Source organism: Oryzias melastigma, linkage group LG7 (assembly GCF_002922805.2).
Source record: "Oryzias melastigma strain HK-1 linkage group LG7, ASM292280v2, whole genome shotgun sequence".
In the NCBI taxonomy this organism is placed as follows: domain Eukaryota; kingdom Metazoa; phylum Chordata; class Actinopteri; order Beloniformes; family Adrianichthyidae; genus Oryzias; species Oryzias melastigma.
Genome location: NC_050518.1, coordinates 18,467,260 through 18,484,677, shown reverse-complemented (window position 1 = coordinate 18,484,677; position 17,418 = coordinate 18,467,260). Strand labels below are relative to the sequence as shown.

The window sequence follows — 17,418 nt, the reverse complement described above, 5'->3', positions numbered from 1 at the left end:
ATATATATATATATATATTTATATATATATATATATATACACATGAAAAAAAAAGAAATATAAGCACATAAAGATACAAATATAATGAAATTTCTTTATCTGCAGACTTTGAGAGTGAACACATTTATCTTGTTCGTATTCTTCTCCTGCTAAGTAATCAGTCTGTGCATGACATTCTGATTAACAGATAGTTTAGGGCACAGGGCAGAGCCACTGGCATGCTCCACTGACCATCCGGAGAATAATTAGTAATTTAAGTCACCTTATAGTTTCTGCCTGTGCCCTTCACGCCCAGATCCATCTAAAAAACAAAGTGGAACTGTGGCTCAGGTTCCCTGACTGCTCATCAAGCAATTACTGACCATCTCATCACCAGAGGAAAAGGGATTAGACGTGGAATTAAAGCAGAACAACGGAGAAGGGCAAATGGAAATAGATAGACCCAACGTCACTGTGTCTAATTTTGCCTTTGAAAAGGCAAAGACGTGCAGGTCTCATTGTGTTCTGATTTTTCCTCCAACCCCCTGCATTAATCCTGGGAGAGCTGTCACATAATAATTACAAATCTCACTGATAATTATGATAGCCACGCTAATCCAGTAAGCTTAAAGGTCAGGAAGAATATTTCAAAAAGTCGCGCTTTTGAGCTCAGCAGACTAAAAGAAAGACACGACTCGGCTGGATAACATCAGCGGGACGGAAAATGTGTTTTTGCTGCTGAACAATGATCGCTGACATACATGAAAGCCAGAGCGAGACGTTTTCAAGACCAAAAGAGAACAACACTGGCAAAGGTGACTTTTACTTTTGCAGTCAGTGAATCCCAAGTAGGGCTAATATACGGTGGCCCTGAAGAGCAAATCATACCAACAAATCACTCAACACTGAAACATTTTAAAGATCACTATTAAAAAAAACTAAAGATATACACTGTATATGTATATAATTACCTTTTAGTAAGATAAAAAGTAACTCCAGATGCCAAAACACAATTCCAAATGAATGAAACAAAATGAAAAATTTGGAGGAAAAAAGGAACAACAGTATTTAAAAGAAATTCTAAAAAAATAAACATTTTATGGTAATGTTTTGAGCATCATTTCAACTTAAAGTTATTTGGCATAAATTTCTAATGGAAATGTTTTGTACGAATCATAACGTTTTTATTAGGATGCGACAGTGAAGACACAATGTTCTTATCCAATTAGCGATTTCCCCTGGTATCTACCTATTTTGTTTTTTTTTTAATTGTATGTATTTTTTTATATTTCCTTTTTAATTCTGGAACTTAGTTTTGATATCCACATTTTTGTTTCGGTTTTAGGGAAACCGGGAAATATAGGTACTATGGGAAATTGATTGGATGTTGATAGTTGTCCATTATTTTAACCGAAAGTTATTTGGAATTAATTGATACTAAATATGCATCATATTAATTATAAAACTTTTATCAGTATGAGGTCATTGAAGACACATTTGGTAAAACTCAAGCATCATCACCCAGCAGTGATATCCCATAATACCTACCTTAACCGATTACTCAGTGTTTTGTTTATTTCTAAAATGTAACACTTTTTATAATCAATTTTCTAAATTGTGTTTGTGATCTTTAATATGTTTTTGCTTCAAGTGATTTTTTTAAATGTAATTTGCACTTTAGGGCCACTGTACAAATTACACAGAAAATGAACTCTAGAAAAATAACATAATATTTAGAAAACTCACTTTGTCAAAAAAATAAAAAGAAAAAAATCTGGCTCTAAATAACAACAATTTAATATGTGGAATATTGGAACTCTGTGAGCAGAAAGACCAAACAGTAACATGAAGGAGCCTCACTATAGAAAAAAGGAAACGCTGCAGGAAATGTAAGATGGAGTGTATATGTAAATGGTGTAAAAAGATTAATGTATGACAGTTTAATTATAGGTTTAAATACTTAAAGTGTGCAGCTTTTTAATGTTAAATAAAGTGGAAAATGCTGAATTTCCACAATTTTTACTTAGGAACGGCCATTTGTAACGATCCGTTTTAATCCTTACTAATTAGTTCCATGCAATAATAAACCAAATCAATTCTAAACTCCCAAACTCACTGTTATGTAAAGGCATGTATAAGCAAAAACAGTAATCCCAGAGACTTTTCTAAAATTACTCAACCATAGAATACTGCTAGTAGTTTTTTTTTTTTTTTTATGTGTAATTTGTTTTCTATCTTTCTGAGTCCCAGATTAAGCGATTTAGCTAAATTCCCAATCCTGTGATTTATTACCTCCATTTCATAGATTTCATTAATTCTTAATCACACCATTTGCTTAGCTAAGCCACCGCTGGCTTCAGGCAATTTTCCCCTAAGTGCCATTACTTTTAAAATTCTAATAACACCCGACTATTTGTCAGTTTGTCTGAGAGCAGCTGTGCACGTTCTGTGCAGAGGAGCGTGCATTGAGGTTTCTGTCGACTGACTCACTTTCTCCAGCATTTTTACAAATGGGAAAAGAGAATTTCATGTGTGTTGGGTCGGCATTACTTCTTGTGAGCACTTTTCACAATAAAAATGATTTTTCCTCCCTAATTTCCTTCCTGAAATTATACTTTGACCATCTCATGTCTAACATTTTTATTTACCAAAGGCTGTATATTAAAATATAAGCCAAACTTTATATTATTTCACAATTTTAGTATTTGTGTGTAGTTCAAGAGATTTAAAATATAAAAAAATAAATTTACGACAGGACCAATTTTTTCTTCACATGTATTCAAGCAAAAGTTATCAAAAACACAGTTTTATGGATGATTTATTAATAAATGCTTTCAGTCGCTCAATATTTATCCTCATAATTTCATACATTTGTTCTGATACTATTGTAATTTAAATACATTTTCTTATTCCAGTTACTATTTTATACATTTTTGTGATAATTTGTTGAGTTTTTTTAGGGCTGTGAATTTTGACAAGTTAACGCGCGCAATTAATAGAACATAATTAAATTGTTAATATGTATTAATGACTTCAGGCGTCCTACCGTGCGGCTGTGAGATCAGCGTAATTAAATTCTGTTTGAAATAGACTTAAACTTTTTTTATGGGATAATATGGCAATTATTTGTAGTTTTTGGACAAAAGCGATCTTTTATTTTAATAATTAAAAGTGGAGAACAAAATTCAATTCAATCTGATGGCTGTATTGCTATGGGGGGGCGGAGTTGTTCGGTAACTGACCATTATTTTATTTTGGGATGGGGACTTGCATGAATTTTTCACAATAACAAACATCGGAATGGTCTAAAAATTTTTAATCAAATTTCCACCCTAGTTTTTGTTTATTTTTTTCCCCAAAATATTATAGTTTATTTATTTTGATTAATATTCAAAATAGTGCTTGTTTTAATAAATCATACAAAAAACTGAAAAACAGGATCAACATGCAGTTCTGTGCTGGTATAATAACTCCTGAAGGCTGACTTTCTCCCTGAATCCATGAACTTTGTGATTTTTTTTTTTTTATTTCCCCCAAGAAAACAAACGTTCGTCCTATTTCTCTCAGACAAAGAAAACCAGTTTTTCCCGGTGAAATAGCGTGTCATTGCTGGCACAGCAGATTTGTCATTGATCTAGAGGGACACATGACCCCTCACACCCCCATTTCAGCCCACGCTGATCCGATTGTACCAGATGGGAGTGACTTTTCTCCCGTCCCTGACTGCAGGCCCCGTCACACACAACTACAGGGGACAAAGCAGCAGGGAGAACGGGGAGGGGGGACAAGCTGCCCAGCCCACGGGGTCCTTGCAGACGAGGAGGTGAGCCACCAGAGAGTGGAGTTAGACTCTGACCCTCACTCTTTATCCCCATCACCCGTCTCTCCACTGCTTTTTTCATAAAAGACATGAATGTCCCGCTGGTCTATGTTCAGATGTCACACTATTACTCACCTTTAAAGCTATATTCACACCACCCTTGGCGTTCAGGCTACCACTTTTAATGGGAAGTCAATAACACTCACTTTCAGTTCATTTAGGGCAGGAATGGGCAACTCTACGCCTTGAGGGTTGAATGTGTTCCTGCTTGTTTCCCAACATACCCTACTCTAGCATGTTCTAATTGGCTGGACACACCTTAACCAGGTCATGAGTCGGGCTTGGAAATCTGGAAATCATACTAGCCCACAGTTACTCATCCCTGATTTAGGGTGTTTTCAGACTGGAAAAGTCCGTTGATCCAGTCAGAGTGTGTTTAATTTGGTCCAGATCGAGTTGTGTACCTTGGTTTGGTCTGTATTAAGACTGCCTTCCATTCTGACATTTCTGTTTCAAACCAAAGCTTGTACAAGAAAAACACGAGAAAAAAGATCTCTTCAGTCTTTGGCCAGGAATTAGAGGTTGGGGCAACAAGAGGCAGAAATGAGGAAAGTACTATGCTTTGCAAAACTTGTTGAATAGTTCACTGATTCAACTTTATATTTTGCCCTACCAGTTTTGAACGTCTGTATCAATGTCAGCAGGGCCAGCCCTGGGCATAGGCGACCTAGGCAGGCGCCAAGGAAACCATCTACAGGAGAGGGCACCAATGATTTTTTTTTTTTTCAATGTATTTTAAGTTTAACATACCACTCACTCCTACCCTGTTTACACCTACGGAAACCATTTTAGTCCAGTTGTTCCAGTCTGAGCATAGTGCCTATTCAGACTAAGGAAACCCAGAGCAAACTAAAGCTTAATCTGGTTGGAAACGAACTAAGACCACCTCAAAAGATGGTCTTAATCCTGGACCAGGAACCGGGTGTGTTCTGGAATAACTCTGGTTCACTTTAAGCGAACCAAATGTGTGAAGTCTGAATACACTTTAAGTAAAGGTCCAGTCCGTATCACTCCGCCAGGCTCCTGATCATTGGAGCTGTAAAGCCATATTCGCATCGCTTTCAGTAACAGACAACTTTCAATGAAAAGTCTATGTAAACCCTTGCAAATGCACATTTCGGGATAACCCGTTCAAAACTCGCATTGTTGCATATCTTTGTAAGTTTCTATGAACATTTTGGGTTCTAATAAGAATGTGTGACCATTGAAAGTGCTTTAAATTTAAACCAGGGCAAACTTTGACCAATCAAGACTTGTATTTGGATGTGACACAAGGATGGCATCTTAAGTGCCTACTGCTTGAAAATTGATCATGGAGGAGAAACTAATAATTGTGGTTTGTGTACGACACCAAGTCTTTCACATATCGGAACAGCCGTGGAAGATAAGGCCTTGAGCAAGATTCTCTAGATTGGCACCAATTTGACTTTCACACCAAGCCTCTTCCAACTGTAGGTGGCGGACATGCGCTAGTATGGGATAGCGACAGTCCAGCGTGAACACCAAAGGATAAATGTCCGCCGTGTGAACATAGAGTACAACTGAAAGTTCAGCTTCATGTCTTATAAAATCCTCCTACCATGGTGCCAAGTGTTTACTGGCTCCGAAGTAGGGAGGCTTTATTATTTGTCAACTCTACAGCTGAACGTTCCATGAAAAGGCAGCTGCAGTCATTTTATTTTAGAACCATTTTTGGCTCCTTGAAGTCATTTTTCATATCTCCCGCCCCCACAAACTCATTCTGATAAAAATGAACAAATGAACTTGCGTTAATGCTTCAAATCAAGTGTCTGTGAACAATCATCATTAGGAAGTTCTATAGGGCTGCTCCCACAAGCTCATTAGAGTATTGTTCATAATTTATTACTTCTAACTCCCTAATGGCTTCTTAAAGGACTATTACACTTGCTATTTTTCGATAATAGCCACAAGTCAATCTATTTAAGAGTCCTAAATGCCAAACATGAAATATTCCCAGTACCACATTCAGGATTTAGCTTCCATGAAAACAAAGACATTCTGCATTACCCGCCATAAACAGAACAAAGCTTCGTCAGTGTGTTTTAACACAAGTGTGTTTCCAGCTAAAGCTTTGATGCGTTGAAAGTGATAAGCTAGGATCCTACAAGGGTAAAAGTCAAGCATAGGGGTGGGTGGTAACCAGTTACATTGATTTAACCCTTATACACCAGAGCTTTGAATTACCTCAGCTTTAAACTGTTAACACAAAAAAGTAGTTCAAACAAAGCTGTTCTTCTGCTACAAAAATTGCGTAAATGGTTGAAGAGTTGTGATATTTCATAGATTTTGTGTTATTTGCTGTCAGAAACAACAAGATCGATGTTAAAGGATGAATTAACTTTTTGGAAGAATGGTACACCTTTTATCTTCTGCACTATAGGGCTGGGCGATACGGGATGTTTTATATCACAATTTTTTTTTAATGTCTTGCAATAACGATATATGTCTCGATATAAATCAAATAACTATATTTGTAAAATCTTAATGCTCTGTGGCTCATTACAGAAATATTTTTTCATCAGCAGGTTATTTAGATTTAAATATTCATTTCTTGCCATAGTTTAAACACAACAGATGCACTGAAGGACGTCGATACTACTGTTTTTTTTTTTTTGTTTTTCAGAAAAAAAAGAAAAGGTATATATATAACAAATATGCAAATTAAAGCAAAAAGATAAAAGTTTCAAAAGGGGACATAAATAAAACAGAACTCTAATGGAACTGGCGAGTGTTTATTTTGGGCCCTTCAAAATAAAAGTCTTTCGCCATAGACTGATTTCCTATCAAGGAAAAATTATATCGCAATAAATATCATTATTGTTTTATCACCCAGTCCTATTCAGCCCCAAACCTTTTACTTTTCTTCAAGTAGATTTATGACGATAAACCAATAGTCTTCCACATTTACTCTCTAGGTCATTTTTCCCTTGTTTGGAAAATGTTTACCCTTTTTTGGGGGGATACACAATAAAATCAAAGCAAAAACTGTGTGTAAAAGGTAAAAATCAGCATGGGTCGGTGTAAAGTAATTCAGCTTGAGTGTTCAATGAACACAAAAGTATTAGTACAACAAACACTTTTGGGATGTGGAGAGATGTTGAACCTCAGAGACAGAAAATGTGTGTGAAGTTTGTAAAGTAGCAGTGAGATATAGCAGACAATAAAGGAAAATAAAAGTTTTAATAATGCATTGAATTTGTGGTCCCCCATGTTTATGTAGCATATCAACAATTGGTAAATGATACAATTCTTGGTTTAAAATTGAACCGTATGTTACACCATTAAACCAAATAGTGGAGAAAGTGAATCTTTGAATCACTGCTGGAAACCAGTATGGTTACAGTAAAAATGTCAAAGACATATTCTGCTCAATTTAAGAAGGATTTAGTATTTATAGAATTACTTTTCACTACTTGAATAACAATTTTTGAAGTAATGCTACTTTAACCTGGTTGCTATTTTTGGATGCTCTACCTGCTTTTTTTATATTTTACACTGTATCAAAGTGCAGAACTCTGCTATATCAAAACCCTGACTTTTATAAACAACTTTTTTTTTTTTTACACCAGAAATGTGGAAAAAATCTCCCCTTAACCTGGTTTGGTTTGTCCTTAACTTGCACTGAAACCAGATCTAACAAGGAAAACAGATTACTCATTTACTGCTGTAGTGGGTAATGTTACTTTTAAATGCTTTATGTGGTAATAATGATATAATAACCACAAAAGATGGAAAACAAGATAAAAAAATAAAACACAAACAACAAACAACATGAAAATAATAATAAGCACAAAAACCATTAAACACGTAATCCCCTAAAACCATTAAGATTTTGCAGAATCAAGTGGAAGCCAGGATTTGTCTTTTCAAAGTCGGATTATCACTGAAATCCAGTTGGTCTGCTTCAGTAACTTCTGCCCACCTCAGGAAAGAACCAAATGAAGCAGAGCGGGAAAGGTGAACAATTGTTCTCCCCTGTTAATGAAAGAGAGCACTGACATAATGAGGAGGGAGAAATTGCCTCATAAGCCAAACTCCAACCTGAACAAATGATCTGGTTTGTTTCAGAGAGAGCTTTGGGTAATGAAGCACAGATCAAATGTTGTCTGTGTTTGTGGATCAGATCATATTGGAATCATTGGTCTCTGAAGTCGTGTCTTTGTGGATTTCTTTAGGAAAAAACTGCAGAGTTTACATGGTTGTCACGTAGGTTTAATAGTTGTGGCTCATCAAAGAAGTCTTTCAGCTGCTTCTTTATGAGGTCACCACAGAAATTCTCTCTATTTCACATGATGATTGGTTTTACACTGGAGTTCCTTCTGGACAGAACCATCTGCACTTACCCGGCCTTAGGATCGGCTCACTAAAACACTGCCTCGTCTTCACGGTGTTTGCATGGACAAAGATAAAACATAGAAGTTCATTCAAAAGTTCTAAACCTTTAAAAGTTATCTAAGGTGGATAAACAGTTTAGTGTCTGTCACAGTTGTTAAGGTTCTAATATAAAAGGTTTGTCTTGGTGTTTCCAATAATAGAGAAAAGATGACCTCATTTACACGTATTTTATAAAACTAACAAAACAATCCATCCATCCATCTCTTTGTCTGTCTCCGTCTATTTATTTATCTGTCCATCCATCTGTTTGGACATTCTTTTGTCTTTTTGTTCGTCCATCCATCTGTTCATCGGTCTGTCCATCCATTTATACGTCCATCCAGCCGTTTGTTCATCCTACTTCCTGTCCATCCATCTGTCTGTTTGTTCGTCTGTCCATCTATCTATCCATCCATATATTTATTTGTACGTCTTTCCTCCCGTCTGTCCAGCCATCCATCCATTTATTCATCCTTTTGTACATCCATCCAGCCATCCATCCATTTGTACATCCATCCGTCTTTCAGTCTATACGTCCATTTGTAAATCCATCCATCTTTTTTTCTTTCCATCTACCCATCTGTTTATCCATCCATCCATTTGTACATCCATCTATCCATCCATCCAATTTTGTCTCCATCATTGATCTGTTTATCCATTCACCCACCTGTTTATCCGTCCAACCATATATCCATCCGTTTATTCATCCATCTGTCCATCCATCCATCCATCCATTCATCTTTCAGTCTATTCATCCATCCATCCATCTGTTTATTCATCCATCTGTCCATCCATCCATCTATCTGTCCATCCATCCATCTATCCGTCCATCTTTCAGTCTTTTCATCCATCTGGCCATCCATCCATCCATCCATCCATCCATCTGTCTGTCTTTCAATCTATTTATCCATCTGGCCATCCATCCATCCATCCATCCATTCATCCATCAATCCATCCTCCATCCATCCATCTATCCATCTATATATTTATTTGTACGTCTTTCCTCCTGTCTGTCAATCCATCCAGCCATCCATCCATTTATTCATCCATTTGTACATCCATCCATTCATCCATCTGTCTTTCAGTCTATTCATCCATTTGTACATCTATCCATCTTTTTCTGTCCATCTATCCATCTGTTTATCCATCCATCCAATTTTGTCTCCATCATTAATCTGTGTATCCATTCACCCAACTGTTTATCCGTCCAACCATATATCCATCCATCTGTTTATTCATCCATCTGTCCATCCATCCATCCATCCATCCATCTATCCGTCCATCTTTCAGTCTTTTCATCCATCTGGCCATTCATCCATCCATTTATTTATCCATCCATCCATCCATCCATCCATCCATCCATCCATCCATCCATCCATCCATCTATACATCTGTCTGTCTTTCAATCTATTTATCCATCTGGCCATACATCCATCCTCCATCCATCCATCCATTCATCCGTTTTTGTCTCCATCATCAATCTGTTTATCGATCCATCCATTGTACATCCATCCATCTCCTTATCTGTCCATCTGTTTTTGTGTCTGTCTATGTAATTTGCTTTTATTTATTTATTTATTTTTTTCTGCTATTCTTTCCACAATAAATTCCTCGTCCATCGTCGATGGACATTACTGAAGCCTGCCTCAAGTGTATTAAGAGCTTGTGCAGTTGTATTTCAAAACAGCTTTTTTTGGTGCTTGTTCCTTAATTCCAATAACTGTGTGCTTTTACTGCAAACGAATATTCACTGACTGTGAAAAACTTCAATGTTTATTATATGATAAAGTAATGACAATAAAGAACTTTATGTTCTATCCTTCCATCTAAATGTTCAGACTCTGTTTGTAGAGTCAGGAATATGTTGCTATAAAAAGTCTTGTTGGTCATTTGTCTTGTAATTTTCTAGCTGTTTTAGCTTCAAGCAAAAAAATGTTTTTTTTTTCTTTACTTTAACACATTTTTGACCAGAGCAAACTGAAACTGAAAAGGGATGTCAGAGAAAAAGAAGCAGAGACGCCCACAGATGTGAGCCGAGGTTACTTCTCGCTTCATAGCGAGGAGATAATGTACTTGAAGTTTTTACAGTAGAATTCTCTACCGTTCTGGCCCACATCTTTTCATGAATCTCTAAATCTAACGTCAGTGGCAGGAAAAGGATGATGGTGAAAAAGAAAAATGATCTAGTGACTGTACACACAACCTCCACACAAAATCAATCAAACAAAAGTACAGATTCTATTCAGTCAGCTTACTTTGAATTTTTCATGCAGCTGTTTGTCTGAGAGCTTCCATCATAAAGACTCATGTTTTCCTGGGTTTCCATGCATCAGAACACTGCAGAGCTGATACATTATACAGTGAGCCCCGGGGCTGTTTTTATTTATAATTAGATGGTTTTGCTCATAGCAGTCTACAGGGCAGACAAATGCAAAAGCAAAAGATGCCGCAGATTAAAGGCAAACTCATTTATGAAAAAGTTGAGAAAGAAACCTCGCAGAACACTTTCATCAGGATTGATATGTTATTGTTTTTGTTTGACTATTTTTAAAAAATCCAATAAAAATCATGTTTTTAAAATATTCTCATGACATTTTTCTCATTATGGAGAAAGAAAATTAAGCTTAAAATTAAATCTCTTAGTATTTCTTTATTCAAAACGTTGTGAAACGGATCAGATGAATAATTGCTGTTTAAAAAATATTGTATTTGTTACCTAAATTGAAATCTACGGTGGCCCTGAAGTCCAATTTACACCAAATAATCACTCAAGCAAAAAGGAAAGATCATAATGACAATGAAAAAAATAACTGAAAAAAAATATATTTTAGAAAATCATGAAACATTTTGGAAGCCAACACAAAATTACAAAAAGTAAACAAACTTCAAGGAATCTGACTCAAAACTCTACGGCTGCATTGCTCCAAAATTGTTCACCATTTTTGTAGCACAATGCAGTAATGTTAGATTGTAGTTGTGTAGAGGTGTAAATCAATGAGATATATGACTAGAGATGGCATGCAGGCTTTTTATTATCGTCCAAGATATATAAAGAGCGACACCATATTGAACTGGTGTAAAAACAATGAGACATGGCTTAGCAGACACAGTAAACTGACCATAAAATGCTTGATTTTGGTCCAATTTTAAAAAGAAAAAATCTATGATCATCAGAAAAATACTTGCCATGGTAATAATGTTTTTGTACAAAGTGCAACAAATGGACGAAAATGTAAACTTTTCCATGTATAAATATGTTCTTATATAGAAAACGCAATGTATCCCTGATGCATGGTTGTGATTTTATTCAATTTACATGCAAAGATTTAGACAAATTCTTAGACTCCTGATCTGAGATCTAACACACAAACAAATACCACAGCTATCCTCCATGTAACCTTTCTGCTCTCCTAGGCTTGTTTACATTAAAAGTGGGGTCATGTGGACCCCAAAAGACAGCACGCTGAACTTTCTTTTTTCAATGATTGTTGATCTTTACTGGTGTCCAATGGCAGACATGAAGTCTTGTCCACCTTGTTCACCTTTGTCATAAAAGGGCTAACACCTCAATGTAAGGGTGGGGTCATCTGGACCCCATAAGAGAGCACGAGGGTTAAAAAAAAAAAAAAAGATCAGTGGAAATGTGAAAATAGTACGACGTCTAAAGCTGCCATTGCCTTTGAGAAGGCTCCAAGATCAGCCTAAACGTTCACTATTGAGAGTAAACTCACTCAGATCTTGTTCAAATGTTTTTAGAAGTTTTCCTATATCAGTTGAGAGTTATAATTTACTAGTGAAAAATGATATTCTTGTTTTTCCAGCTCTGTTTGTACAGTTGTAGAGCAGTAGTAAACAGGCATCTTCACAATTCCAATATGGCGTCCAACTTTGGGTACGCAACAAGCTAGCATATGCCTCGTCTAGTGATGTATAATTCATTGATGTAAACATATAGTTTAAAAGATGATCAGAGTAGGACTTTTAAGAATTTCATCAAGAGTAGCTTCAGCATCTTCAACTACAGCAGTGGAGGAGCTGCTGAAGCATGCCAGCTCACAGCGGACTCCACTGCAGACCGCCTTCAGATGTGAATTAGAAAACGACTCCACGAGAAGGAAAGAGCACACGCAGGAGTCTGTCTTTGCTCAGAGACTTGCCATCCACGTACTGACTTTACATTATTATTTTCATCCTTCACACGTCTATCGAGGGCACGGCGATTGAATCCAAATCCAAATCAATCTGTCAGATTGCCGTGCTGGAAAAGCTGATTGTGTTTCAGCAACACGCGGAGGAGAGCTGTGTTCACTCAGCAGACAAATCAGAGCCTTAAAGCGATTAGAAGGCAGAGAGAGAAATTGAGTCCTGAGAAAGATTTCCATTCAGTTCCACTTTAATTAGATCTCCAGCCTCTAATTGACTTTCTAATTTTTCAATTAGCAATCAACATTAGATTATTTATTTCACGCTCAGTCTTTCTAATCCACTCGACTGATGGAGGAAACAGATCTGGAAGTGAAAACCGTTTGAAGAGCATTTTTCACAACGCGCCATCTTTTGGCTAATTAGCGCAGCAAAACAAAACAACGCGATTTGTTAAATCTACATTTCTGAGAACGACGGACCGTGCACCGGTGGCCAGCCGCTCGGCAGTCACGGACTCCTTTGATTCTCTCGCCTGTATGCTGTAACGCTCTCAATTAGCATAGCAGAAGTCAATAGCAAGTGTTAATTAACTCATGATTGTCAAGAAGAAAGATTTTGATCGCAATTTACAAGTATGATTATGAATGCGGGAAGGATTAAATGGAAAACCCGTTCGGCAAACCGCTCCGGTGAGACTTTGTGTTTGTTTTAAGTGGAAATGAATGGAGCCGCCACTGATGAAAGCCCACAAAAGGCCTCCGCCTGGGCCGGAGGAGCCCCCTTTCTGCAGGACCAGTCGGAGCAGGGCACCTCCTCGGAGACTGGGGAGCCAATTACACCCCACTAATTCATGGCATAATGAAGTCCCAATTCTCATCAGCTCCAGCCCAACAGAACGGATATTTGAAAGTAAATGAAGAGGAGGAACAAAGTGGAGGAGTACAAAGATATTTAGGATGATTGCGGTGAGAATTCTTCTCAGAATTCTCGAAGGGGGTTCCATTAAAGATAGTAATTGGCGTGTTCCTGAAAGATTTCATGACAAATTTCTTGGGCATGAGGACACAAATGTATGACCCAAGAGCAGCCACCACTGGTAATTTATTGTGTCTGGGTCCCAGTCTATTTGTGCTAAAGCAGAAGAGATTTAGTGATTATCCACAGGAAATATTAGCAATCCGGAGGGTAATGAAGGCACGGCGGAACATTTCTTCCAACAGAGCCGCCGTCTCTTTTGTGGGAAGCCTCACAGAAGGAGCGATGCAACGCTTAACAACCCCCCGCATTGCTGATTGGGTTGCACTGGTAATGGAATGAGGAATGATTTTAATTGGATTACTGAACACTGGGGTGGCTTCCACTCTGTTGACATAAAAGATTTTTTTCCCCTCTTTGCTACATTCAAGGACATACAGATGGATTAAGATCTCAGTGAGGACAAAATCTGTGCCAACACAGGCCACAAGTGTGAGAGTCCAAAAGAAGGACGTAGGTAAACTCCTCATTAGTCTGTTTGCATTTGGGTGTTCAGTGTTTGAAGAAGGCTTCAGCCGACAAGGGATTGAGGGAATAAAGAGAGGACCCAGGTGGTGCGATGTCCTGAGGGAAATAGAAAATTCTAGAATAATGTAATTTCAATATTTTGGCTCCAACAGCCGTTCTGGGGCCGCCTCGCCCCGTCCAGCTAATCCTTGGGGATGTTGTGTGTTTGCTTATAGTTCATGGAGTTAAAAGCTACCTTTCTTCTATCTACAATGCTCAGAGGTGCAAAGAAAAGCCAGTCTTTAATCTTTTTTTGGTAGATCTCGTGCTGTTCATGAGAACAAAATGCAACACATACACTTTTGGTCAGTCCAGTTTGTTTATAAAGTTCCCGTTTACATCAGAGGTTGCGTGGAGAGACATAGTGACAGTCCTCATGAAATGTTTGCAGTCTATTGTTCTGGAAAAAATATATATTTATGTTGAGCAATACTCAAATGTTCTTTAATGAATGTTTACAAAGTATGATCAGAAGTATTTTTGAAGATTATGGATCGGTAACGGAGATTCTCCGTATTAGCATATTCGGCGTACTCACGGAGGTCAATGATCACTAACCCCCTCGAATGAAGGGGGAAATACTGTATTTTCATCTCTACAGTCTGTTTAGATACAAAAACATGATCACATTTGTCAATGGCGGTATTTTATCGTGAAAAATTGGTTATTTTTTGAAAATTGACTGGATTTTCTCGTGTGTCTTGGCGTAACTTCCTGCCTGGACCACAAGGCTTCGTGTCTGGTGTGAACTGCTCCATAGATTAAGATGGGCGCCGAATGGAAGTGTTCCGCACTTCTGCGTGCTGTGTGAACCAGGCGTAAGGCTTGAGCATAATCCACCTCTCAAGATAAAGTATAAGTTTTCTACCCATCACAATCGCTTCCAACTTTAATTATTATGATATACAGAGGTGACAGGAAGCTGTTTATACATTACAATGTCATTTTGATTTCTGTCCTAATTAGTGCTTCAGCACCAAACAGAAGCTGAATTTGGGGGGCAGAAATCATATTGGACCAGTACATCATACACTTCCTCCATTTAAACAGTTCGATTTCCTTCAGGGTCTAATTTAGGGCCTTCTTTGTCGAAAGATATTGGCCTGCATTAGTCACATACAGTAATTATATTGGAGCGCTATAACATGACAGTAATCTGGGGAGGACGGATGGTGATGCTTCCCAGTCATATCCGTCTGTACAAAATAATTCCCACTTGGTCTAGTTAGCTGCGGGAAAATTGTCTTGAAAAACTCGCAGCATATAGCAGTAATAAGGTGCTGAAGATGAATAACTGTTGTGCAACTGCAGGGCCCTAACTGTAAACAAAGTCATATATAACAGTAATGTTTCTTTGTGGAATTGCCACATAGCAACTGAGAGTGCCCAAGCTGAGGCTGTCGAAGGCTGAATATTGGATTTACTTTTTTACTTTGTCTCGTTAAAAAAAAATAAAGAAACAAGTTACTGATTTTGTTTTAAACTTTTTCAAAAACAGTGGAAGGAAATGTCAAATTTTGGCCTGACAAATAAAAAGTAGTACTGTCATGTGATTATTTTTTTTTCATGACCTGTAATTATTAATTATTTATTATGTATTATTATGTATTATTTATTTAAAGATTCAAGTAAAGAGATGAAGGTGATTTTTTTTTTAAATAATGACAAATTTTTATTTTGTTAATCGTGAGTAACGTGACAATTTGACACCCCAAATTAAAAGTAGTATTTAAGTTAGTATCACTTCAATATATTAGTACTCATGTGAGGACACAAGCTGTATTTACAACAAAGGCTAATGTAAAAGTAAGTAGCAAAATACGTAGTAAAATTACCATTTATCAAAGTAAAAGGCTGAAAAATGACAGTGAAATATTAAAAGTAAATGGTAAAACAAAAGGAAACACAACCACTGAATATTCAAAAACACAATTTTAATACTAATTTTTCTTATATATGTCCTCCATCATCAGAAAAGTACCACAAGAAAATATTAAAAACACCTTTTTTATTGGAGTGGGTCTTTCAGAGACAACAATGACCTGTGGTCATAACAGCCTTCAAAGGTTACGGAGACGCTGCCGTTTGTGCCCACAGCTTGGAATAGATCACACCTCCCTCTCAGCCGTTTGACCTTTAAGTACTGGGGGAAGTTTAAAAGCATGCGACAAGGACACCAAAATGATTTTCTGAGATGCTAGGGTTTGTCTTTCCGTGGAGTCTGTTGTTTAATTTAAATGCCGAACAGGAAACATCTGCCCGGAGTCGCAGAGATTCATCTGTCTGTCACGTCCCATCGTGGGCAGCATCCAATCCAGCCCCCCCATCCTCACAGGGAGGGAGGCTGAGGGGGGAATAAATGAACAGACAAAAAACATATATTAATGAGCTGCTACGCTGAGGAATAATGATGTGTGCGCTCCCTGATAGCATCTGCACTTCCTTAATGGCGTGCACACTCATGTGAGCTTCCAATAAAAACAAGGCTGGAATTGCTTTCCCTTTCAAACACTCCTGTTCCCCTTCAAGTACACAAAAGACGCATGAAATAAACCTACAGTGACTGACTATTAAAATGTATTTATAGCAGCATGGGAAGCAAACAACGTATTTTTCAAAAGAGGGTCAAATAAAAATAAAAGAATACGATTTAATGTCCTGAAATACCTTAAGGCGAATGTTTATGGATTACAGGATAACTGTAGAGTGAAAACAACAACATTCCCAGCAAAAGTGTAATCACTAGAGATTAGAAACTTCAAGAAATCGGGTTATTTAATGGCACACCATAAAAAATAAAGATCCTAAAACACCTGATAGCCACATCTTAAAAAAAGTGGTTCCTTGTTTGGTGCAGATTTAGCTTTTTGTAAGCCCAAAGGTAGACTTTTTTTGTTCGTTTTCCTGAGTTGTTCAGACCTTTTCTTAAAGAATAAAAATGATTTAAATGTGTCATCTGTTTAAAGATGTGGGCACATTGATTATCAGCATAAATCAAATATTATCCTTCTATTTAAATGTTGTTAGTTTGCTTTGCTAAACTACACTGTTGAGTAAAGTAAAACAATATTAGTCATATCCTAAAAGTTCAGCATAACGCCTATTTCACACTGGACGTGGAAGTGCTGCCATTCGGCGCCCTTGTTAACCTATGGCGTAGTTCACACTAGATGAGAAGTGCCGCAGTCCTTCTGGCAGGAAGTAACCCCAAGACACACGAGAGGATCCAGTCAATTTTCCAAATATAACCAATTTTTCATAATAAAATACCACGATTGACAAATGTGCGATCATATTTTTGTATTAATCTATTTGTAAGTTTCACTACATCCAATACACATATTCCACAGAGGGAAGTTGGTTTGATAAACCAGGCCCGGGGGTCGATTCCTTCTACTGTAGCTCTCGGGGATTTAGATCAACATTGATACACTAAAAATGTTAGACTTTCTATCATCGTTACTATCCACATCAGC

At 37.3% G+C, this 17,418-nt stretch overlaps 1 long non-coding RNA gene across 1 annotated transcript in view; it reads right to left on the bottom strand.

Moving 5' to 3' along the window:
- The window catches only part of LOC112159743, a 131,608-nt gene that overhangs the window by 77,488 nt on the left and 36,702 nt on the right, over positions 1 to 17,418 (bottom strand). The gene's annotated exons all lie outside the window — the stretch shown is intronic.